This window comes from Gossypium raimondii, chromosome 3 (assembly GCF_025698545.1).
Source record: "Gossypium raimondii isolate GPD5lz chromosome 3, ASM2569854v1, whole genome shotgun sequence".
NCBI lineage: Eukaryota > Viridiplantae > Streptophyta > Magnoliopsida > Malvales > Malvaceae > Gossypium > Gossypium raimondii.
This window is the reverse complement of record NC_068567.1, coordinates 13,566,458-13,590,928: the sequence shown is the minus strand read 5'-3', so window position 1 is coordinate 13,590,928 and position 24,471 is coordinate 13,566,458. Positions and strand designations below refer to the sequence as shown.

The 24,471-nt window shown below is 32.3% G+C and overlaps 1 long non-coding RNA gene and 1 other non-coding gene across 4 annotated transcripts; both read right to left on the bottom strand.

Annotated features, from left to right (window-relative positions):
• Positions 1 to 4,715: 4,715 nt before the first annotated feature.
• LOC105785112 (uncharacterized) lies at positions 4,716 to 8,162 on the bottom strand. Of its 3 annotated transcripts, none has more exons than XR_008194298.1 (8): positions 7,506 to 8,162; positions 6,996 to 7,230; positions 6,679 to 6,762; positions 6,156 to 6,216; positions 6,027 to 6,071; positions 5,727 to 5,786; positions 5,491 to 5,610; positions 4,716 to 5,105 (listed from the first exon to the last, which is right to left on the bottom strand). It is a non-coding gene; the product is annotated as an uncharacterized LOC105785112 (long non-coding RNA). The 3 variants fall into 3 exon arrangements; XR_008194299.1 differs by having other exon boundaries at positions 6,027 to 6,055; positions 7,506 to 8,161; XR_008194297.1 differs by lacking the exon at positions 6,027 to 6,071 and having other exon boundaries at positions 7,506 to 8,158.
• Positions 8,163 to 11,888: 3,726 nt separating this feature from the next.
• LOC105795706 (uncharacterized) lies at positions 11,889 to 13,993 on the bottom strand. Its single transcript, XR_008194296.1, has one exon. It is a non-coding gene; the product is annotated as an uncharacterized LOC105795706 (transcript).
• Positions 13,994 to 24,471: the final 10,478 nt, after the last annotated feature.

Sequence of the window (24,471 nt, the reverse complement as noted above, 5' to 3'; positions counted from 1 at the left end):
TAGTAAGCAAAGCACTCAAAAGGAACAAACAACCTTCAGTGTCGCAATATAGCTAGAAGGTGTCGCGACACAACCTTGAAATCAAGCCTTAGCTCGAAACTGCCATCAGTGTCACGAAATAAATTAGAGGGTGTCATGACACCTCCTTGATGAGGGGAATTAATGAGCCAAGGGCATTTTGGTCTGCACAACAAATTTTAACGCAAAAACATCAACCGAATTAGGTCAATGGATAACAACCGACCATAATCCTATAAATAGACATCTCTGAACACTTCATAATCAGTTTTTATTCAAGTTTTAGTTTACTACTTCATTTAGTTTTAGTTTTTAGTTTTCCTTAGTTTATTTTGTACTTAGGTTTCTTTTATTGTTGTAATTTACTTTCTCTCTATTTCATTCTTCGGAGAATCTAATTTGGGGATTCATCAACTTGTTGTGGATTGTGTTCACACTTTTTTCAGTGGTGTCGGAAACAGTGGTTTCGGGACCACAATTCCTACAAGTGAGTCCGTAAATATTATTATTTAATATTTACGAGTCAAGTATTATGATATAGTGAATTTTGATCTGATAATTTTTATTAATTGGACAATTAGTTAGTTCAATTGGTTCAACCCTAAAATAAAGTGATTTTGGAAAACGAGGTATCGGGATCTCGCTTCTATAAACTGAGCCCGTAAATATTTACGGAGTTTTTATATAGGTGTATTAAATATTGGTCCAAAAATTTTAGTGATTAAATAGTTAATTAAGTAAAAAGGACTAAATTGTGAAAATAGTAAAAGTTAATCGATATTGAATTATATTAGTTAAATAGGGAAAATGGTAAATTTGAATAGATTTATATGGAAATTATGCCATATTTAATTATGGTGGACGGTTGGATAGGTGTTTTTAATTAACATGTGTTAAATAAATTAAAAACTTTATTACATTATGTTACAAAAAATTAACATGGTTTCCATATTCACCATTTCATTATTTTCCACCGTTTGAAGAAAGAAAGGAGACTAGGAAGCCATGACCGAACTAGTTTAAGCTTTTCAACCGTGCATTTAAGTCATTTTTCACTTGTTTCTTATAATTTTTATGTTTTTTAGATTGTTGCAATTAAGTTTAGTTAACCCGTATTTTCGTTTTCAAAATTTTTAAAGGTTTTAGAACTTGTCATTGATGAATTTTAGATGTTATTGATAGGAAATGGTGGATTTGAAAGATAAGAGATGTTTAAAGATTATTTAGTAAAAGTGAATTTTGTTAATTTTGTATTTAGAGACTAAATTGTGAATTGTCAAAAGTGACATTAAATTTATGTAAAATTGGATTTTGAGGGTTGTAGAAGGACATAATTGAAGTTAGAATGAAAAACGAAGCTCAATTGTGAATGTTATACTTATTTCGGATTTAGGGACTAAATTAAATAAAATATAAAAATTCAAAAAATAATGTAAAATAAAATTAAAAGATTATAAGCATGAATTAGAATGTTATTATGAGATTACTATTGACATTTAAAATTAACTATTGTCGAATAATCCCTATTATCTAAAGTAGTACCAATTTAACGACGGAAAAATTTGTATTGGTATCGTTTATGTACCTTTATAGAAAACCTTAATTTTTAATGCTCCATGCTAATAATCTCTTTTTTTTTACGTGTATTAGTTGTTACTTAATTGAGTATGCTTAATTACTAGATGCTATTTATATAGTTAAAGTTAACTTTTAATTGATATATAACTCTAATATTAATTAAGTGATAATTAATAAATAAATTTTTTATATTTAGAATTTTATTCAAATTAAATCGATCATTTTTTAACTCTAATATTAATCAAATGATATTTAATTATAAATTTATTATTTAAAAACAATAAACGAAGAAAAAGCATATACATTGCTCTACAGTTAAAAAAAAACTACACCAAAACAGGTTTTTAGCGGCGTTTTTTTCTGCCTTTAGCGGCGCTTTCACAAGCGCCACAGAAAATGCCGCTGTTGACAACGTCGCTAACTTTTGCGGCGTTTTTAGAAACAAACGCCGCTAAAGGTCATGACTTTTAGCGGCGCTTTTAAAAAACGCCGCTAAAGCCCATGACCTTTCGCGGCGCTTTTCCCACAAACGCCGCTAAAGGCCATGACCTTTAGCGACGCTTTTATTACAAACGCCGCTAAAAGATCATGACATTTAGCGGCGCTTTTCCCATAAACGCCACTAAAGATCATGACCTTTAGCGGCGCTTCTGCCAAAAACGCCACTAATGACCTTTGGCGACGCTTTTTCACAAATGCCGCTAAAAACATGACTTTAAAAAAATTTAATTAAATAATATTTATTTTTGAAATTTCTATTAAAATTTTAACTTAAAGCTAAATATAAAAATTAATGAATTTAAATTAAGAAAATTAAAACAAGATACATTCTATATTAGAATTACATAAGTTTTGTGACCGCATTTAGTATAGTTCCTTAATCTTAAAGATATTTCAAAATACAACAATTTCGCAAAAAGGGTACAATATTTAATATAAGTGCAACAACAAGCACATTATTTATCATAAACTTCTCCGGGCTTTATACATCCTCCAAGTGGAAATCCATCTCAATTCGAAATCTTAAACGTCAAAAGCGGTCATCAACATGCAAACAACGTGGTTGTATAACTTCAACAATAAGTTATCTTGTCATCAAACTATGCCTCAAATCAAAGATATAGGTTACCCATCCACATAGAGAAATGCATGTATCTCATTCGCCAAATACATTAGACAATTTGTGGAGAGGAGAAACCAAAAACAATCATAAATTGTAAGAACAGATTATGCCCGGACTATATGCTTCTATGCCACCTTAACTAGAAACTATTTCACAGGATTGATTGCCAAATACTCAAGCATACACTTAGACATCAAGTTTTGAACCAAAAAATTGGAGCCAAGAGAATAGGAACAATAACAAATCACGCAACTCATCGAGACAACGAAGCAATATATAAGTTTACACACTGACCGAGTTCTACTCCAATGGAAGGACTTCGAGAAATAAATCAAGAATGTCGCTATTTCCAGAATCATTTACAAATCGTGAAAGTGCCCGGACTGCAAGCGTACGAATTAACGGAACCTTGTCCACCACCCAAAATTTCATTAACTCTATCACCTCATCCCATAGTTCATCGCTCACTTCTGAGTCATCGGGCAACCGTAATATTATCTGTTTATATATATATAATTCCTAAAATTCAAAACGCTAAAAAAGATTTAAAAATCAAAACGCTCACTTCTGACCAATTTTCTTGGCAAAATAAACGATCATTTATCAAAAAATTTTAACATCATGCACTCGCAAGTCAAACTTTTTTATTCATATATGCCGACTAAATTTTAATTCAATTGATGTTAGTATAATTGTCAATCTGTGACTAAATTTTAACATCATGCACTCGCAAGTCCCATTACATCTACCATAAACATAAAACAGTAAAAGGAAGAAACAAAATATTCTTTTCTTATCCTGATAAATCATAAACAAAAGTTACCAGAAATGTACATTCAAAGTCCAAATAAGCAAAAGGAAACTAATGCAGACCATAGCATACCAAAACTTCAGTTTTCCAATTTATCAAAACATTGCCTTATTTTCTAAAAAAACTTTGTTGCTGGGTCGTAACTAAGGCGGAAATGAAAGGCTGACATTACATGACTCAAGCTCAATGCAAAATTGTAATTTTGAATTTTATTTTAAATTCTAATTTTAAATCAAAATAAAAGTTAAAATTTCTCAAGTTTACTTCATTAAACTCATAGCTAATTGTAATTAGCTGAAGTTCAATTCCCAATCTCAAATTCGACTTTTAATACTTAATTTTAATTTAAATTAAAATATTTTAAATAATAAAATTATAAATATAAACAAAAAGTAGCTCAATCATATTCATAATTTCCCAAATCAAGTATTAAAATACTTAGATATAACTCACTTAATATATTTAAAATAATACAAAAATTGAAGCAACTTAATCCAAACCGTCCGATGTCCACATGTATTCCATCTATTGAATTGAGAGTAAAATTTTATGATAAAAACCAAACAATATCTTAATCATTAGGTCGGAGTTCACTTCTTGCTAATAAGAATAAAACAGTTTTATGACTATCCATTTACCTTTTAGAGAATATTTATTATAAAAGAATAAATTACTGCAGAAACTCTAATTTCAAAAGAAAAGAAAAAAACCAAACAATTCTATAAGATGTAGTAACATAACTTGCTACTCTTGAACACTCCAACATCGACTTCAATGTCATGACATGTAACATTGCACACAAAAAGATGAATTAAACATCAAAAGATAAGCTTTCATACATGATTATTAAGTTGAACAAAAAGTATGTGTGACATGGGTGTCCCATAAGTATATTTATTTAAAAAACAAGAAACAAAGTCATAAAACTTCACCACTTGCCAAACAAATATTTGTGAATAAAGCCAGTAACTTAATATATGAAATAAGAAATTAAGTGCAACAACTAAAACCGAGAAATACTTGCTTACAAACATCAATCAATGGATGAAAACTTGAAAAAACCAAAATAAGAAACATCGACCCTGAATCCATCAATGATTAAAAGGAACACAGACTGGCGATGGTCATGCATATATGCATATAAGCAAGCATAGAAATTGAAGCAAATGAAAAATAGCATCCACATTTACAGGCAAATCAAGAATAACTTATTACTTTTAAGGCATCAAAACTGGACAGTTCACATTTTCTTCATATTTGCACATGCATCCTTTTCTTTGTTATTATTATTTCCATGAGCAATGTACTACTTAAGCATTAGGATAACACAGAATTACATAACATGGCCAAGAAGATGAGCAAGATAATCTTCTGGTTTCTGCAGATACGCTTGCAAAAGACAAGGCAGTGCCCACCTTAATTCAAGGATATGGACATCCTTAACTGCCTCTAACCTGTAAAGTTTACCAGCTCTCCAGACAGGACCTTCCACCTTAAACTCTGGCTTTCCTTGAGAACCTTGTCTGACGTCAGAAAATAATTTTTCAACCCAGTGCTGAAGTACATCCAAAGACTCTGCACCATCAAGAAGTATTATCATGATTATGCTATTAAAGATGTAAACAAATAATTTAGATAACAATTGCACCATAATTTTCTTCCAACTGACATATGTACAATAAGCACTGAAATTCCTTCAAAAAGTTAGAATAAAATGCTTAAGTATGTTTAAGCTTTTCATGGAAAAGTTATAAGCTTAAAAAAATTAGTTAAAAAATCAGCTGTCTAAACAAGGTAAAATGGATATGAAAAATAAAACAAAGTTTTGGACAGAAATGGAAGAAAAAAGAGGCAGTGAAAATAAATGCCATCCAAGTTAAAAGCACTGTTGCCCTCAGAGACTAGAAAGAGAGAGTAAACAATGGCCACAAATCTAGAGAATCACAACAAAGTAACTTACCACCACCAATTACCACTAACTTCATCAGTCCGCCATGGTAATAATCATTATACAGTTCTAGTATTTGTTTGCATAGATCAATCCCTTTCTCAATAGCATCAACCAGGCTCTTCTTGTTTCCTTCCATTTAAGACAAGGAAAATTCCCATTTTCATGCCAGTAGACATAAATGAGTTAAAAGTGAACAAATATCAATTGGATGCAGAAACTAGTAGTTAATGGAATAAGCAGATTACCATGTCAACATTGAATCGTTCAATCCCAGCCAGAATCTGTGGTGCTAGAAACAGATCTGCCTGCAAACAAAGTCAACAGGCCATATTTATGTATTATTCAGAACATTTCAAAATAAATAGTTTCAGATATTTCTTATTCTATAGTACATTAGGAGTGAACTTCTAAAAGGGTTTCATAACAAGCAACAGTAGATGATATTAGCTAAGTCAAACAGAACTTAGATCTATGGCTAACTCATTAATTCATCTAAAATCCAAAGGCATATATAGTTCAGGGGCAGAATGGCATCTAGATGATACCTGATTTACATTTTCTTAATCACATATTGCTGCAGGAAGCACCCCCTCAAAAAAAATAAAAATAAAATAAAATAAAATCAAACCACATTAATTCAAAGGCGTGTATAAACAGGAGAGAATGAAACTAACCATGGAAACTTCATCTCCAGTCGCATATTTTCCAGCATGATCTTTTACAGCTTCTCAAGCGCTGAAACAAAGAAGCTTAATCAAATCGATATGCTAGATCTATTAGAGGAAACAATAATCCTGATGGCATTTAATCTTAGTAAAAGAGTAAAAGTAGAAAACTATGAGACCCAAGAATAACTTGAAAATTGTAGAACAAAACAAAAAGAAAACGCCATATCATCTTCCACGCCATACACTTTGGCTCTTCTCCAGAAATACGTTAACCAAGCCTATAACAGTTACAATTTATAAGCACAAGAGGAGGAGAATAACTCAACACAAATTGTAGAAATCAAGTTAGGTCCTATAAATAATGGTAATAAAGAGCATTTACATGAGGGTCTGAATTGACTTGCAGGAAAGTAGATTTCCATTGTCTAACAACCAATGAAAAATGCAGAATGCTCCAGTTTTGCAGGATAATCCAATCTATAAGAGAAGCAAAGAATTGTTAAGAACAAGAATTGTTAAGAACACTTACAGCTGTTTCTGACACCACGTCTGCAGAATGCTCCAGTTTTGCAGGATAATTCAAGTCTTCATTAATCGGGATATAATTTGCAATCTGAGTATTCAAGAAGACAATATGTTCAGTGTTGGGATGTGTGGTATTAACTCAGACAGGCACATTCAGAAAGCACAATACAGTTTCTCCCAACATGGTAAACATGAAGTGCAACTGTATGCAATTTTATTTTTAAATCTCAAAAGATTGACAACTAAAATAATTTGTTCTTTCAAAAACAGAGAATAAAGTCACAAACATATACATGAAAGCACACATAAGCAATAACAAACCTCATCACGGATATATGTTCGAGCACGAAAAGTCAAGCGTTCATGAATGTCTGCCAAAATTCTTTCTAATGATGGGCGTAACCCTACCAATGACTCACTCTTTCTACTAAGCTGTTCTCCCAAGACTTCAACTTTGAGAATGTCAACCATTTCACAAAGAAAATCAACATTTGCTTGTACAACGTTAACCAAGTCGCCTATGCCTGCCTAATGCCTGTACAATAGCATCCTCAACCTGAAAGCAGTATTGAGCGTGAAATTAAAAAAGAAAAAAGAAAAACGAAGTGGTACTCCAAAAAGTGTAGATGAAACACATAAGTAATAATAAAATAGAAATTCATATAAATACAGAATGGAGGGAAAGAAGTATTACTGCTACTAAAATTTTTAGAAGTTAATGCGCAAGGCATAAACCATCATAGAGGTGGCACACAAATTTATAAAAAGGGATGTAGAACATCCAGGAAAAGTATACCAAATTAATATTTAATTTTGCTTAAAAAAATCAACCTTCAAAGATGCTAATTCCCTAAGGTCCATTCAATATTTCCTTCTCCAGTCAGATCATTCAGATCCTGGACAATTTTACTCCGGTCTGAATGTCCACCACCTGTAACAGTTCTAAAATTTAATAGGTCAAAATAATATATATTAAAAAGAAAGAGGGATTAAACGGGATGTAGTTAGAAAATGAACTATCCTTTATCCCAGGCCTCCTCTTTAGCCTTTTGTCCAGCTGAGACAACAACTTCAAATGGAAGAGGAGCCAATGCCGACTAGTATTCATGCTTTGACACTGCTATATCTGCACATATGCCTGGAAAATCCAGTAGCAATTGCAGAAAAAGCAAATCCTATCAGGTTAATAAACAATAAAATGCAAACTCCATCACCAAGGGAACAAAATAAAAAGGCTAAGCATTACTGGGGAATCGATTTAGGGAGATTTCTGGGGATGGGGGGAATCAAAAAAAGAAGGGGGAAAAAAATATTTCATTTAAAATATTGGGATAAAAAAATATGAGAAACAGTTAAACTATGAGCTCTTCTGAGATGTATGCAAAAAGAGGGAGAGAGGGGAAGATGGTGATGAAGACGGTGGTGGAAGAGAGAAACACTCAGGTGTTTTGAGGATACCAATTTTAGGGGGGAAAATTTAGGGGTTTCAGGGGGAAATTTTGGGATAAAAACACGTAAAAATTTTGGGAAATTTTTTATAAATTGATTTATTTTTTGCGGCGTTTAACGCCGCTATTGGTTACCTTTAAGGCGCTTATTATAAAGCGCCACAAATTTTTTTTCATTTTGAACAAAACGTCACCGTTTTGCTATTCTAAATTTTTTTTATTTTTTTATAAATTGATTTATTTTTTGCGGCGTATTTATAGAAAACGCCGCTATTGGTTACCTTTAGCGGCGCTTCTTATAAAGCGCCGTAATTTTTTTCATTTTGAACAAAACGACGCCGTTTTGCTATTCTAAATTTTTTATTTTTTATAAATTGATTTATTTTTTTGCGTTTTATAGAAAACGCCGCTATTGTTACTTTTAGCGCGCTTCTTATAAAGCGCCGCAATTTTTTTCATTTTGAACAAAACGACGCGCTTTTGCTATTCTAAAATTTTTTATTTTTTTATAAATTGATTTATTTTTGCCGCTATTGTTTACCTTTAGCGGTAGCTTGTTATAAAGCTAAAAATTTTTTCATTTTGAACAAAACAGCGCTGCTTTGCTATTCTAAATTTTTTATTTTTTTATAAATTGATTTATTTTTTGCGGCTTTTTATAGAAAATGCCGCTATTGTTACTTTTAGCGACGCTTCTTATAAAGCGCCGCAATTTTTTCATTTTGAACAAAACGACGCTGCTTTTGCTATTCTAAAATTTTTTATTTTTTATAAATTGATTTATTTTTTGCGGCGTTTTATAGAAAACGCTATTGTTATTTTAGCGGCGCTTCTTATAAAGCGCATAAAATTTTTTCATTTTGAACAAAACAGCCTGCTTTTGCTATTATAAATTTTTTACTTTTTTTATAAGTTGATTTATTTTTTGCGCGTTTAAAACGCCGATATTTCATTTTGAACAAAATGACACCGTTTTGCTATGCTAAAAGTTTTATTTTATTTTTATAAATTGATTTTTATAAAATAAAATATTTTGCTATTCTCAAAATAAATATTGTATATTTTAATAAGAAAACAAATGATAAAATGGTTGTAATTAATTATTAAGTTAGAATTATCTAAATTAAATAATTACCTATATATCCATATCATTTTATTTCATTTTATTTTGTATTTTTTCTTATAATTCGGTCCTCTCCAAAATAAATAATTATACATAAATATCCATATCAATCTAATACTTTTTTAACTTATTTATTAATTCTATTTAAACTAATTTAAATATATCAAATGGTTTAGATTACATTTTTTAAATATAAAAGCATTAATTAATTGTATAAAATTTTATCATTTAACAAATCTCAAGTAAACCTTAACCTTAAACCCTCTAAATTAACCATCAATACATATACAATCTATCTATTATATATCTCTTAAATAATTTAAACTATACTCATAATTTCAATATATTTGATTTATTATTATTATCTATTTTACAATTATATAAGAACATATTTAAAATATAAATTAAAAAAATAATTAATCTAAACTCAAAACCTTAACTCGACCCCTAACATCTAACCCCTAAACCCCTAACCTCTAACCCCTAACATCTAACCCTAAACCCTAACCCTAACCCTAAACCTTAAATCTCAACCCTTAAACCATAACCCCTAATTCATAACCCCTAAATCCATACTCCCTAAACCTTAAAATATGAACTCCTAAATCGGCTTTAAATCTTAAATTAATCATATACCCTAAACTAAAAACCCTAAACAAATTTATTATTATCTCTTTTACAATTATATAAGAACATATTTAAAATATAAATTAAAAAATAATTAATCTAAACCCAAAACTCTAACTCGACCCCTGAATTCCTAACTTTTAATCCCTAAACCCCTAACCCTCTAACCCCTAAACGTTAAATCCCAACCCCTAATCCATAATCCCTAAACCCATACTCCCTAAACCTTAAAATATGAACTCCTAAACTGGCCTTAAATCTTAAATAAATCATATACCCTAAACCAAAAACCTTAAACAATTTTATTATTATCTCTTTTACAATTATTTTAAATAATAATATTTTAAATTTTCCATGTGTTTTATTTCAAATTATTTCTATGTGTCATAATTTTTTTCTGAAGATTTTAAATATTCAATTAGAAATAAATTGAATTTTATTTAATATGAATAAACCAATTAAAATAAAATATTTTTAGCGGCGCTTTTCAAAAAACGCCGCTAAATCCCCGAAAGCTCAGAAAACGGCGTCGTTGGGCTTAGGTTTTTTTTATGCTTTTCCAAAACGCCGCTAAATCCTCGAAGCTCGAAAACGTCGTTGGGCTTAGGTTTTTTTGCGGCGCTTTATCAAAAACGTCGCTAAAGCCCTAGGCATTAGCGGCGTTTCCTTAAAAACGCCGCTAAATCCCCGAAAGCTTAAAAAACGGAGTCGTTGGGCTTAGGTTTTTTTGCGGCGCTTTCCCAAAAATACCGCTAAAACCCCGAGCATTAGCGGCGCATTCTTAAAAACGCCGCTAAATCCCCGAAAGCTCAGAAAACGGCATCGTTGGGCTTAGGTTTTTTTGCGGCGCTTCCCAAAAACGCCGCTAAAGCCCTGAGCATTAGCGGCGCTTTCTTATAAACGCCTCTAAATCCCCGAAAGCTCGAGAAACGACGTCGTTGGGCTTAGGTTTTTTGGCGGCGCTTTCTCAAAAACGCCGCTAATGCTTATTTTTAGTGGCGTTTTCCGTAATGCGCCGCTAATGATCGAACATTAGCGGCGTTTTTTATCCAAACGCCGCTAAAAGCCTGTTTTGGTGTAGTGAAACTTGAAATTTATACTTTATAAGACAAATTTAATTATAAAAAAACTTAATGAAACAAACTAATTAACTCAACAATGAATTCACTCAGAAAAAAAATATCAACAACCAATATCATTCAACAAATTTTCCTATAAAAGAGCTTAGACTATATTTTACACAGCGTAACATTAACGGTAGACATTCTGTTAATTATAATTACAATATAACAATATTTCACGTTAAGACTTTTTATTCATTAAATCTATTTTTGGTTATAATTAAATTATAATTATTTTAACAATGATAATATAAAATTTGCAATTATTATCATAAGATTTTACTTCAACAATTTTAACTATTAAATTATAATTATTATCATAATATTTTAGGTTAATATTTTAACTATTGAATCTAAATTGAGTAATAATTAAGTTATAATTATTTAAAGAATGATAATGATTAAGTTAATTATTTTAAGATGTCAATTTAATAATATGATAAAAAATTATTCTTGGTCGATCCAAAATTTTTCTAAATTCATTTTTATATATATTATAAATAGATTATATATATTAAATTATTATTTTTAAAAACTTGTGCACCTTCTAATATATTAGATTTTTATTCTTAACTTATATTAACCTAATAAAAAAACTAGTTTTTATAAATTTAAACAATTACAGATATACATACTAATCATTATTAAGTAAATATTGGGACAAACCCTTTGTTAATTCGGTTTGATCAATTTGAAAAAATTTGAAACCAGCTCAAATACTCATCGAGAAAGCCGAAAAGGATGAAAGCTTTGAAGAAACGAAAACCCTACAACTCAACCAAATTCTATCATAATACAAATTCATTTCATCAAATTTCAAATCTATAGAAAGAAAAATACATCAAAGATAAATTAGCAAACTTGGAATACAAAGAACAAAAAGCTATTAAATTTTGCTTGTTTGCGTGACCTTTTTTTTTTTTTTTGTTTTTAACTTTTGTTGTATACACATATAAGAAATTAAAAATTGGATTTTTCTTCTTGAAATCGTATTGGAACATAATAATATTATATATACATATAGATCTCTCTCTCACACCTTAAACATGTTTCACTCTGCTTAAACAAACTTCCCTTCAACCCCACCATTGATGCACTGCGACACCTTCATCCCTTAACTTCCCATACAAAGCCAAGCATTCCCAGTAAGCCCTTCCGCTCATGTTCTTTCTTCCACCAAGTCCTTTAGGTTTGCATTCCAAGAACAGCTCATCAACCAATCTAATAGCCTTGCTCTTCACCATATCTTCAACCACTTCAGCCTCAGCCTTCATCACTACATACTCTTCCTCCTGCACGTTCTTCCTCAGCCAACCCGACATCCCAGTCTCCGCCGCAGTCTGCGGCACCTCTTTCTTGGTAGAGTCCTTGGTCAGTGTCTCGATCTTGTACATCTCGAACTTCAGATTCCTTGTGGGATAATTCTTGACAAACCAGGTGGTGGCACTGCCGCCATCTTTCTTAAACAAGCCTACATCAATGAAAACCCGACGGGGTAGCTTTCGAGTGAGTCCCCCAATAGATCTGGCAAATATTTCGTTCGTTTAAGGTAAGTTCTGGACGTCCCTGAGGATGCTCTTGGTGGTTCAAGAAGAACGTCTTCCAATTTCTTCAATGCTGCCCGTTTCGCTTCTGATGTATTATACCCCAAAAGCCGCCTTTGGGAACTTGGGATCGGTCGAGCATTCTCAACCTTTTTCATCACAAAAAGGTTGGAATTGAATTTCCTGAAGTAAACAATCTTGTAATTAGACGGCTTGTTGAATAAAAGCGATGAGTCCAGCTGCTGAACAGCAACAATACCGCCAACTTTGAGACTCCGGTCGATGAATTCGAGGGTGGATTGAATGTTTTCAGTGAAGATGAAATCGAAGGACTCGTCAGGGATTAACATTAGTCGATCAAAGTCATTTGTAGAACTGAATTCCATATCAGTTTTGGTTAGGAAGGAATTTCCCTGAATGGATTCTTCATCATAGTCATCGCTTAACAATAGTCCTTTGTTTCCCGGTTTCAGAATACCTTCATTGTTCAAATAATTGTACAGCAATAGCAGTGATTCCAGATTAATGGGATCAGCGGCCTCAGGGACAACTTCAGGCTTGATTGTATAAACAGGCAGAGTGGGTTCGTCGTTGACGATAAATCTTATTCCCGACCAAGGAAGAAAAAATATGGTCAAAGCCAAAACCGTCAAGAACCGAGCAAGAAGCTTAAAAACCCTAGAGCGAGGAACTTTGACGATCAATCGTGCACCAGACTGCAAATTAATGCCATTTTTCAAGGCTTTATGCTTGTTTTTATGGAATTTGTTTAGAAGTCCATAAATAATATGGACAGCCATTGATCCAAATGATCGATTAAAACACAAAGAAAAAAGGGCTTACAAATCCAATCACAAAAATTCAGAAAACAAAGGTGATCAAAGGCAAGGTAGATTGTACGAGAAGAAAAATAGAAAACTTTTCCGGAAAAGAAAATCGAGAGATAGCATATTAAAGTAAAACAAGGAAGAGATTATAACAGGCGAGAAAGAGAGGAATGAAGAAGGCAAAACTTAGCGAGTGCAAAATCGAGCGGCAGTGTGATTTCCACCCACGAGAGCCACACGATTACTTTGGAACCTCGACCAAAGTAACAACAATTCCTTCATACGCTGAACCTCCATTGTTTTACCCATTATTCCCCAGTGCTGGATTTCATACATCAACCTCCAAATGATTCTTAACGAAACATCGCTAAAACACCAGCTAGAGAGAGAGAGAGAGAGAGAGATCTTCTGTTGTGTTCTTCTATCTTCTACTTCTACTTCTCTTTTCCCCCTTTGTTGTTTTCTTTGTGCTCTCTGATTTGGTTGGAAATCAAAGAGGAATTTTAAGGGAAGAGATGTGAAGGCTTTCGTTGCTGTTTTGGAAATGGCCTAAAAATGGATGGTTTCGCGACAAATATGTTAAGCCATTGCTCCGCTTCTCCTTTCTAACCGCTAAGCCTTTTATTTTCTTACAACCTATGTTTGCATATGCACTGCCCATCCTGTTCCGTTGCTTTGTATTTAAAAAAAAAAATACAAATAAAATATTACTATTATATAAACATATTTTAAAATTTATTTAAAACATATATATAATATTTTATTATGGGATAAATCCTAATATACAAATGAATTTTGGTTCAATGAGAAATGTTATACATAGATTTTGATTTTGTGCAATTTTATAAATGACATTTTAATTTGATTCAATTTTCCTAAACAACTAATATCATTTCGGTATAAGCATCATTTTACATTTACATATTACATATACAAATAATTATACTTATCTAATATAAAAATAAATTGATTATTCATTTATTTAAATATTTGAATTAAAATCAAAGTTTTATATATATGTTTGAACCAAATTTAAAGTTTAACGTGCATAATTGCACAAAATCAAAGTTTACGTATTAAATTACACAATGGATTGAAGTTGATGATGTATATTTTTGTATTTATCTCTTTATTATTTAACGTTAGACGTTTTAAATTATTTATTATAGGCCTATTGCCAAATTTAGCTCTCAACGTTTAGATCTTTCTTCAATTTGGCCATTATTATTTTTAGCTAAATTTGAACCTCAACCTTTTAAAAGTAATCAAATTTGACTAGTGACCTTTCAAAAAGGGTCGAATTGTTGTTTTTTGAACAGGGATATTGACTAAAATATTAAAATTTTAGACATGACAATCCACGTCTGCTGCATGTTTTTTGTACTTTTTATAATTTATAATTTTTTTATAAATTTTAAATTATTTGTTCACGTGACATATAAGACAAATAATATTATTTCAACATGAAATACACGTTGATTGTCACACATGTTGCCATGCCAACATCGTTAAAAGCAAGCTATTTGACTCTCTTTAAAGGTTAATGGACAAATTTAGTTAAAAAAAAGAATAAGGGTAAAACTGACAAAAGCTATGCCAAGATCCTAAATCAGAGAGTTGTTAATATTTATTTATAATAGTTACAAGTAATGTTCAATTATGTTTAGATAAAATTATTTGTATTTATTTCCAAGTCTTCCATGTTTTTTTTTATTTAATGATGATGTGTTATACTATTATTTATTAATGGTGCATGAGACTTATGTATTGACCGTGCATCAAATGTTATTCCTTTTATCTTTTTTTTGAAAAAAACATTGTCATTAATAGAAACCATGGACACACATTACAAACTATAACATCCTTAAAATCGTTATGTTATTATTATTATTTTTGAAAGTAGTATTAAGTGAAAATCGTGCATAATGAATTTCCTAGTAAAGTAAAATGAGAAATATAAATGATAAAAGAGAAGGTTGGTGGATGCCAAAGAAAGTTGAATTAAGAAGTATGTCGTGATATGTTAATTTATGGCGGAGACTAAATTGAAAAGATGTGAAAAGCTTTGTGACTCAAGTGCAAATATTTAAAATTTTTAGGGGCAAGGCATAAATACAAAAAAGTTGAAGGACAAATATTAAAAATGTCCCAAGGGTAGTGTAATAGGCCAATTTAGCCCGGGCTCACAAAAAAATAATAAACCCAAAATAATAAAACAGAGTCCAAGTCCAATAAAAAATTATATCATTTGGCCCGATCGGAATGACCCATTACTTGAAAAGGCTGAAGGTCCATCTACAAGTTTGACACATATGGAAATATAATCTTCAAGGATATGCAATCTTAGATATGATATGCAATCTTAGAAGATATGATTTTGTAATCTTAGAGATTTAATTTGTAGATATCTTTTAAACTTAGCCGTTGATGTAATTAATCGGTACCGTTGGATTTGGGGAGGCTCAACTATAAATAGAGGCCTCTCCCTTCATTGTAAAGGACTTGAGTTGGGAGTAATAATAATTATTAAGAGTATTCACTCAAATTTCTCTCTCTCTTGCGTTCTTATTTTCTGTGGCTTGTTCTTATTTTATTGATTTGTGTATAATTTATTTATTGATTTGTATATTGTTGATTTCAAATCTCTTTTTCCCTTATTATTCATTTTCAAATTCATTATTTTCAAATTTGTTCACATTTTATTTTGCCTTATATTTTTTTTATTTTAAATTCATTGATCTTTGATTATTGATGCTATTTAATCCTCTATTTGTTATTTTAGTTTATTATTATTATTATTATTAAATTAATTATTTTAATATTATTAACAATATTATGTGGCATCATTAATCTTGTATCATTATTATTTACTTTTTATGCCTTTAAATTTCAAATTTTGTTATATATATGCATGTATACATACATACGTTTTATAATATATACATATACGTACACATTTTTTAATTTTTATAAATATATATATACACATACTTTTATATATTTTCTATGTTTCATAATTTTATATACATACTTATATATATTTTTTTCACATATTAAAATATGTATATTTATATATTTTTATATTTTTATTTTTTATAAATCACACACATATATATTTTCTTACATGTACATATATATATATTTTGTATTTTATAATTTTATCTATTTTCTTTGTTATTATTATTGCTTTACTTGATGTTTTTTATTTATTTATTCACATGACCATTATTATCATTATTATATTCTTTAAATGCTTCGGTTTTATTTGTTTATTTACTTGATATTGTGTATACATGATTGATTTGTTTTTATTTATCTTTTCATTATTATTATTATTATTATTATTATTTTTGTTCTTGATCATGCTATTTATATTTACATTATCACAATTGTTACTCTATTATATAATTGTTACCTAAATTCGTATAAAGAGAAAATTTTGAAAAATAAAGGCAATACTCGGTATTTAGAATCTTCGAGAGGATTGAGCCCTAACGTATTGGGTTTCAACTCTTTCGTTGAATCTGAATAATCGAGAATACTCTTTAATCAAAACATAAATAAAAAGCTCATTATCAGGAATTCAATACGTTGTGTCCTAACGCATTGGATATGACACGTTTTCTCGAGATGAGGATTTTTTTTCTAAAAATAATAAAGGTAATATTCAATGTTTAGAATTTTGAGAAATTGTGCACTAACGTATTGGGCTGCGATTTCTTCATCTGACTTAAACAATTGACTATCCTTTTAAATTTTATAGCACGAGTTTTTTTGGACAAGCTCATTTTTGAGGAAGTGAAATATCGTGCCCTAACTCATTGGGTGTGACATTTTCTCTTTTCGAAATGAGAGGGTATTATCGAGTAACTTGTTTTATATAAGTTTTTTTTAAAAAAAAAAACCAAAAGATCGTATTTTAAATCTCTTCAAAGTTTTCAATTTTCGATATTAAGACATTAATTAATGAACTAGGTACTAATTTTTGGGCGTTACGAGGGTGCTAATCCTTCCTCGTATGTAACCGACTCCCGAACCCATTTTTCTAAATTTTGTGGACCAAAAGCGTTGTTTTAATAAAGTCAAATTGCTTATTAAAAATAACCACTTTTTGAGGTGACCTGATCACACCTAAATAAAAAGGATCGGTGGCGACTCTCATTTTCATTTTTTTTCAAAATCCAAGTAGACCCCGATTTTCAAAATAAAAATGGTGTCAACAGCTTGGCGACTCCACTGGGGACATTTAGAGAGTCAAGCCGCAAAATTAATTGTTTTTTTTCTTATTGTCGAAAATTGAAAATTTGATTTGAAAAATTACGACCCTCTCTTTGCCCTTGTTTGTATGATTACTGTAAATCGAGTTTTATATCTTGGCATCATATTGCATAAAGACTGTTTAGTCTTAGCCTTTTAAGTGGGAGTGAGAAGCTACTCCTTCGTGAGGTTTTCACCTCCGTTCAGGATAGTGGATCACTTTCGGGATACATCCGTACCTATGTCTTCGTGAGATCTTCATCTCCGTGCAGCCATAGGGAAATGTATTCCCCTGAACCAAACTCGGTCTGTATGAGCCTATAATGGGTGAGGATCGAGGAATCTACTGGTTCGGGTAGCTTGACTTTAGAGCCAAACCGCATGTAGAAGACTTTAGGAACTCATCCTAGGTAGAGCCACTCCAAACCCCTAGTACTTACCCGACTAGGTATTCTTTTTGTTTGCTTTTGTTTTGTACTAACCCGTTTTGTTTTGTTTTGTTTTGATTATGATTGCATTGCATTTGCATCTTAGAAAAGAGATGTTGATTCAAGTTCGATTACTAACTTAGAAAGCTTGTCATGGAATACGAATTTCTTGATAAAGTGGAAAATAATATGGTTGCCTGAATATATTCAGAGAAACACAAGAAAGGTGATGGAAGAGTTTGTGACTTTACTTCGTGGCTCGAGGATTTAAGATGATTGTCTAAGAGCTTTCGATGTTCCAATTCCCTTAAAGAAGCTGATAAGCATTACGAGGATAGGAAAATGATGGATCGTGACCAGGATTAAGAAAAAGGGAGCTAGTAGTGGCATCTATTGGAAATTTGAGGGATTTATCTTAAACATGCGAATGAAGGAAAAGATCGATGTTGTCTCTTGGAATATAAGGGCGAGGCCGTACATGCATATGCTTTATGTAAAGAAATTTGCCTTCTAGTAAAGTTTTCTAAATGTAATTGAATCAGAATCAACGTCTCTTTAGGCATTCATTTCATGCATCTGCATTACATGACATCATATGCATTAAAATCCATTGAAAGAGTCTAATTGAGTAAATTTATTTAAGCTAATCTGGAAAACCAACCAACCAAACACTCTTACGGTACTCGTCGTAAAACTAAGGAAATGGATCAAAGATTAAAGAAACTGGAGCAAATGCAAAAAGAAATGCAAGACCAGTTACAGATGCAAATGAAGGAGCAATTGGAAAAAATTCAACAAGATATGACTGAAAGGATGCTAGAGTCTCAAAAGGATATGATGGCTAATTTGACGCAATTACTGACTAGGGGAGTAAATAAGGGGAAGGGCCCTATGGTTAATGATGAAGTAGGAGACAATGATGGACCTCTATATCCTCCAAGTTTTACTCCTCCGTATGTGCAAACTCAAGCTAAGGTGCATCCACTCATATCCTCTGTTACAATTAGGCCTCAGCAGTTTCAGGTTGGTGTATCAGTGCCGGTGAACTTCCAGGCTGGATCAGGTTCTAATCCTGGAGATAACTCGGTGAATACTGCTATCCCTGATTTCGATGAAGTAGCTAAGAAAGATAAAGCAAAGGAAGAATTACCAAAACAGTTTGAGGAAAGGTGGAAATGGATTGAAGAGAAATTCAGGGCAATAGAGAGCACTGAAAGTTATCATGGAATGGATGCTAAGGATCTGAGTTTGGTCCCAGATTTGGTACTTCCTTATAAGTTCAAGATGCCAGAATTTGAGAAGTATAATGGGACCAGTTGCCCTGAAACCCATATCACCATGTTCTGTAGGAGGATGACTGGGTATATTAACAATGATCAGCTATTAATACATTGTTTTCAAGATAGCCTCACCGGGGTAGCATCTAAATGGTATAATCAATTGAGCCAAATTAAAATTAGTTCTTAGAGGGATTTGACACAGGCTTTTATGAGGCAGTATAGTCATATATTAGAAATGACTCCTGATAGAATCACCTTGCAAAGTTTGGAAAAGAAATCGAATGAAAGCTTTAGACAGTATGCACAGAGGTGGAGAGAGGTTGCAGTCCAAGTTCAGCCGCCACTCCTAGAGAAAGAAATGACGATGCTCTTTATCAACACACTGAAAGCCCCGTTCATCACGCACATGTTGGGAAGTGCTTCAAAGAGTTTCTCAGATATAATCATGAATGGCGAAATGACTGAAAATGCCATCCGAAGTGGAAGAATAGATGGTGGAGAGAGTAACAAAAAGTCAGTCTCAAGGAGAAAAGAAAATGAGATGAGTAACATAGGTTACTCAAGATCAGTTACTGTAAGTCATCCAGGTAAAGGGGTTGCTAGTCAACAAGGTTCATTGAGACAAGAATCTGGAGTGAAACCAGGTACTGAGAAGCTCCAGTTCACACTAATTCCGATGTCCTATAAGGAGCTATATCAAAGCTTGTTCGATGCGTACATTGTTGCCCCTTCCTACTTAAAACCTCCACAACCTCCATATCCCAAGTGGTATGATGCGAGCGCACAATGTGATTACCATGCGGGAATTACGGGGCACTTAATGGAGAATTGCATTACCTTCAAAAAGCTAGTCGAAAAATTCATCACCATGGGTATTGTCAAGTTGGATGACTCATCTACTGCAGAAAGGCCGCTACCCAATCATGATTGATAATGGGGTGAATGCAATATATGAAGAGGTGTTGGGAAGAGTTCACATCAATGACATATAGGAAGACACAAATGAAAAGGGACCTTGTTAGATATTCGCCCTTATAAACTTGGGAGTGTTCTAAATAACTGGACTGCAGAAGAAATCCCTATAGTTTTTAGAGCTTATTTTGAGTAATGTTCAAAACATTTTTGTTGTTTTTAGCCTAAAAATGATAGAAATTCCTTTGTGAAATAGGCTTATGTCTGAACGTCATTATTCTAATGAAATACATCTTTGCATTCATTTTTGAGCCAATATTCTTTCATTCTTTTCGAATAATTATTCTTTCATTCTTTTGGATTTTCTTCCACATCATTCTTTCATTCATAATCATATTGTACAAATAATTATTCATAAATTCATATATTCTTTGGTATATTATTTGGTACCTACTATGGGTCCCCAGATATCAATTACATGAGTGACGCTGCTACAAACTCAGAATTTCCTTTTGAGCGAGGCATGTGTTTAGAGGGATTTCAGGTCTTTGAAAATGACATAGATTGTAGCCTATCTCCGGACTTATTGAGGATGGTAGAACAGGAAGAGAAACAAATTTTACCTTATGAGGAGACAATGGAGATTGTGAACGTGCATAACCAGAGAAACAAAGCAGGACCTTGTTGATTTACCTTAAGAGCTCAAAGATGTCTTCGCATGGTTATACTAGGATATGCCCGGGTTAATCACTAACATTGTAATCTGAACAATAGTACGATATTAGAAATTTGCCGTATGTTCAAGATTAACATCATGAATGATACAGTGAATTTTTTTTGCCGGGGCAACTCCTTTCTCTTTGGCTTATCATAGTTTTGCCCATTGAGATCGAGTTTCCATCTCTTCGAATTTTGGTTGGATTTCATCATAATTGAAGAGGAAGATCCAATTTTTTCTTCATAGTTAAATTTTGCCCTAGAAGGCTCTATGAAAGAAATTTGATCACAAAGAAGATCTTATGCATACAAGATGAAAGTGGAAGATCTTATGTGGAAGACTTTATCTAGAAAAAAACATTGGTTCTGATCGAAAGGGATAACAAGGACTTGCCTAATCCTATGAGTTCAGATTAAAAAAAAAGCGGTCAAAATCAAAATAAAAAATGAAAGTGATAAAAAAAGAAAAAGAAAAAAAAAGAAACAGGAGAGGCCAAGGTGAAAACCCGCAAAGGGCGCCTTGAGACCAAAGGGGATTTGAGTTGAAAACCCGAAAAGGGCGGCTCAAATATTAATCAGAATGGGGCATGAGGTGATCAGAGCAGTTAAAATTTTGATCAGATTGGGGCATATGATGATCTTGCTATACTTGAATCAACAGGAAAGGGTAGGCGACATCTTGGGGTATCGACAAAGCACTGTAGATCTCCTAAACACATGTCAAACTCAGAATGATCTTCAAAAAGTTTGTACAGAGAAGCTCAAGCTGCGATATCTGGGGTACCCAATTTTCATACTATTTATATTGAATTTGTTGTTCTTGGAATACTTCATTCTTTTCCAAGATACACATTCCCAATCAATTTATTTGTTATCCTTCTTTACTATTTTTGATAATTTATTCCTTTCGAGCTATGCTCAGAACTAACTTTATTATTATCCATTGTTATGACCTTTTTGCAAGCATGTTGCATTGGAATGTTGATTAATTGACTAATAAAACTTTCACAAGGGAGGTTTTGCATATTACTCTAGAAGTTTCTAAATAATATAGGACCTGAAACGAGACTATTCTTTAGAACGTACCATGTTTAAAGGTTGGAAATTTGAAAAGGAAGAGTCTAAATTAGGACTTTTTCTTTGGATTTTGTTGTTAAAAACATTGATTGAACAAAATGACAAGATGCCGTGTTGATGACAAAGCTTAAATAAACAAGCAAGCAATGATGACCAGACAATAGAAAGAGGTTTCCTTAGAGAAGAAAGCCTTCATTTGTGCATGAGCCTTTGGTACGACACCCTGGGAATGGTGTAAGGGACCAGAGAGATTTAGATCCTGTATCCTTGAATTGTGATAGGAGAGGATTGAGGAAAAGCCATATATTTCTACCCTTGGGTTACAGTGGGAGAGTGATGGTACAAATTTTGCGTCCTAGTGGATTGAACTTTGAGGTTTATAGTGGGAGCAATCTGACTAAGTGTTTCTTTGAGAACGCCAGCTGAGCAGAAAGGCGTTGTAACACATCAGTGATAAAGCCTTAATAAACTTCGAGCAACGATAACCTAAGTGATAAAAAAGGATCATTCTCACAAAAAAATAGCATTCTACATTCATGCAAACACCATTCATACATGTCTAGTTAGGAGCATTTGATGCATTTTCATCATGCCATCCTTATCTTAGGCATAATTAGGTTCATTATACAGGTCATGTTCCTCAGATAACAGATCAATGAAATCACAAAGCTTTATCTCCCTGGTCAGTAGTGGAATAGGTTGAAGATTGTAAGTCCTACTTCCCTGGTCAGCAGTGGAATAGGTTGAAGATTGTGAATCCTATCTCCCTGGTCAGCAGTGGAATGGTTGAAGATTGTGAGTCCTATCTCCCTGGTCAGCAGTGGAAGAGATTGAAAATTGTAAGTCCTATCTCCCTAGTCAGCAGTGGAATAGGTGAATCCGATCTCCCTGGTCAGCAGTGGAATAGGTTGAAGATTGTAAGTCCTATCTCCCTGGTTAGCAGTGGAATAGGTTGAAGATTGTAAGTCCTATCTCCCTGGTCAGTAGTGGAATAGGTGAATCCTATCTCCCTGGTCAGTAGTGGAATAGGTTGAAGATAGTGAATCCTATCTCCCTGAGCAGCAGTGGAGTAGGTTGAAAATTACAGATCTTATCTCCCTAAGCAGTAGTGGAGCAAATCGAAGACGGCGAATCTTATCTTCTCAAGGTAGTAGGGAAGCAGATTTAAGCCACTAGCCTTATCTCCTTGAGCAGCAGTGGAGTAGGTTGAAAATTACAGATTTTATCTCCCTAAGTTGCAGTGGAGCAGATTGAAGCCAGTAATCCTATCTCCTTGAAGTTGCAGTGGAGCGGATTAAAATAGATCTTATCTCTCTGAAGTTGCAGTAGAGTAGATCGAGAAAGCAAGTCCTATTTCCCTAAAGTTGCATTGAAACAGACTAACAATAGTAAATTTTGTTATCTTGAAAAGTTATGAGTTACAAATCCTATCTCCCCGACGTTGCAGTGGAGTGGATCGAAGCACCAATTCCTATACCTCTGAAGATGCAGTAGGATGGAATGAGGCTACTTGAAGAATAAGAGCACCAAGGTCCAGCACGACCGGGCAAAATTGGTCATTTTTAAGGTCTTTTCTTCATTCTCGTTACTCGACAATGAGCAAAGAGGGGCAACTGTAATAGGCCAATTTAGCCCGGGCTCACAAAAAAATAATAAACCAAAAATAATAAAATAGAGTCCAAGTCCAGTCCAAAATTATATCATTTGGCCCGATCGGAATGGCCCATTACTTGAAAAGGTTGAACGTCCATCTACAAGTTTGACACATATGGAAACATAATCTTCAAGGATATGCAATCTTAGATATGATATGCAATCTTAGAAGATATGATTTTGTAATCTTAGAGATTTAATTTGTAGATATCCTTTAATCTTAGCCGTTGATGTAATTAATAGGTACCGTTGGATTTGAGGAGGCTCAACTATAAATAGAGGCCTCTTCCTTCATTGTAAAGGACTTGAGTTGGAAGTAATAATAATTATTAAGAGTATTCACTCAAATTTCTCTCTCTCTTGCGTTCTTATTTTCTGTGGCTTGTTCTTATTTTGTTGATTTGTGTATAATTTATTTATTGATTTGTATATTGTTGATTTGAAATCTCTTTTTCCCTTATTATTCATTTTCAAATTCATTATTTTCAAATTTGTTCACATTTTATTTTGCCTTATATTTTTTATTTTAAATTCATTGGTCTTTGATTATTGATGCTATTTAATCCTCTATTTTTTATTTTAGTTTTTATTATTAAATTAATTATTTTAATATTATTAACACTATTATGTGGCATCAATAATCTTGTATCATTATTATTTACTTTTTATGCCTTTAAATTTCAAAATTTGTTATATATATGCATGTATACATACATACGTTTTATAATATATACATATACGTACACATGTTTTAATTTATATATATATATATACACATACTTT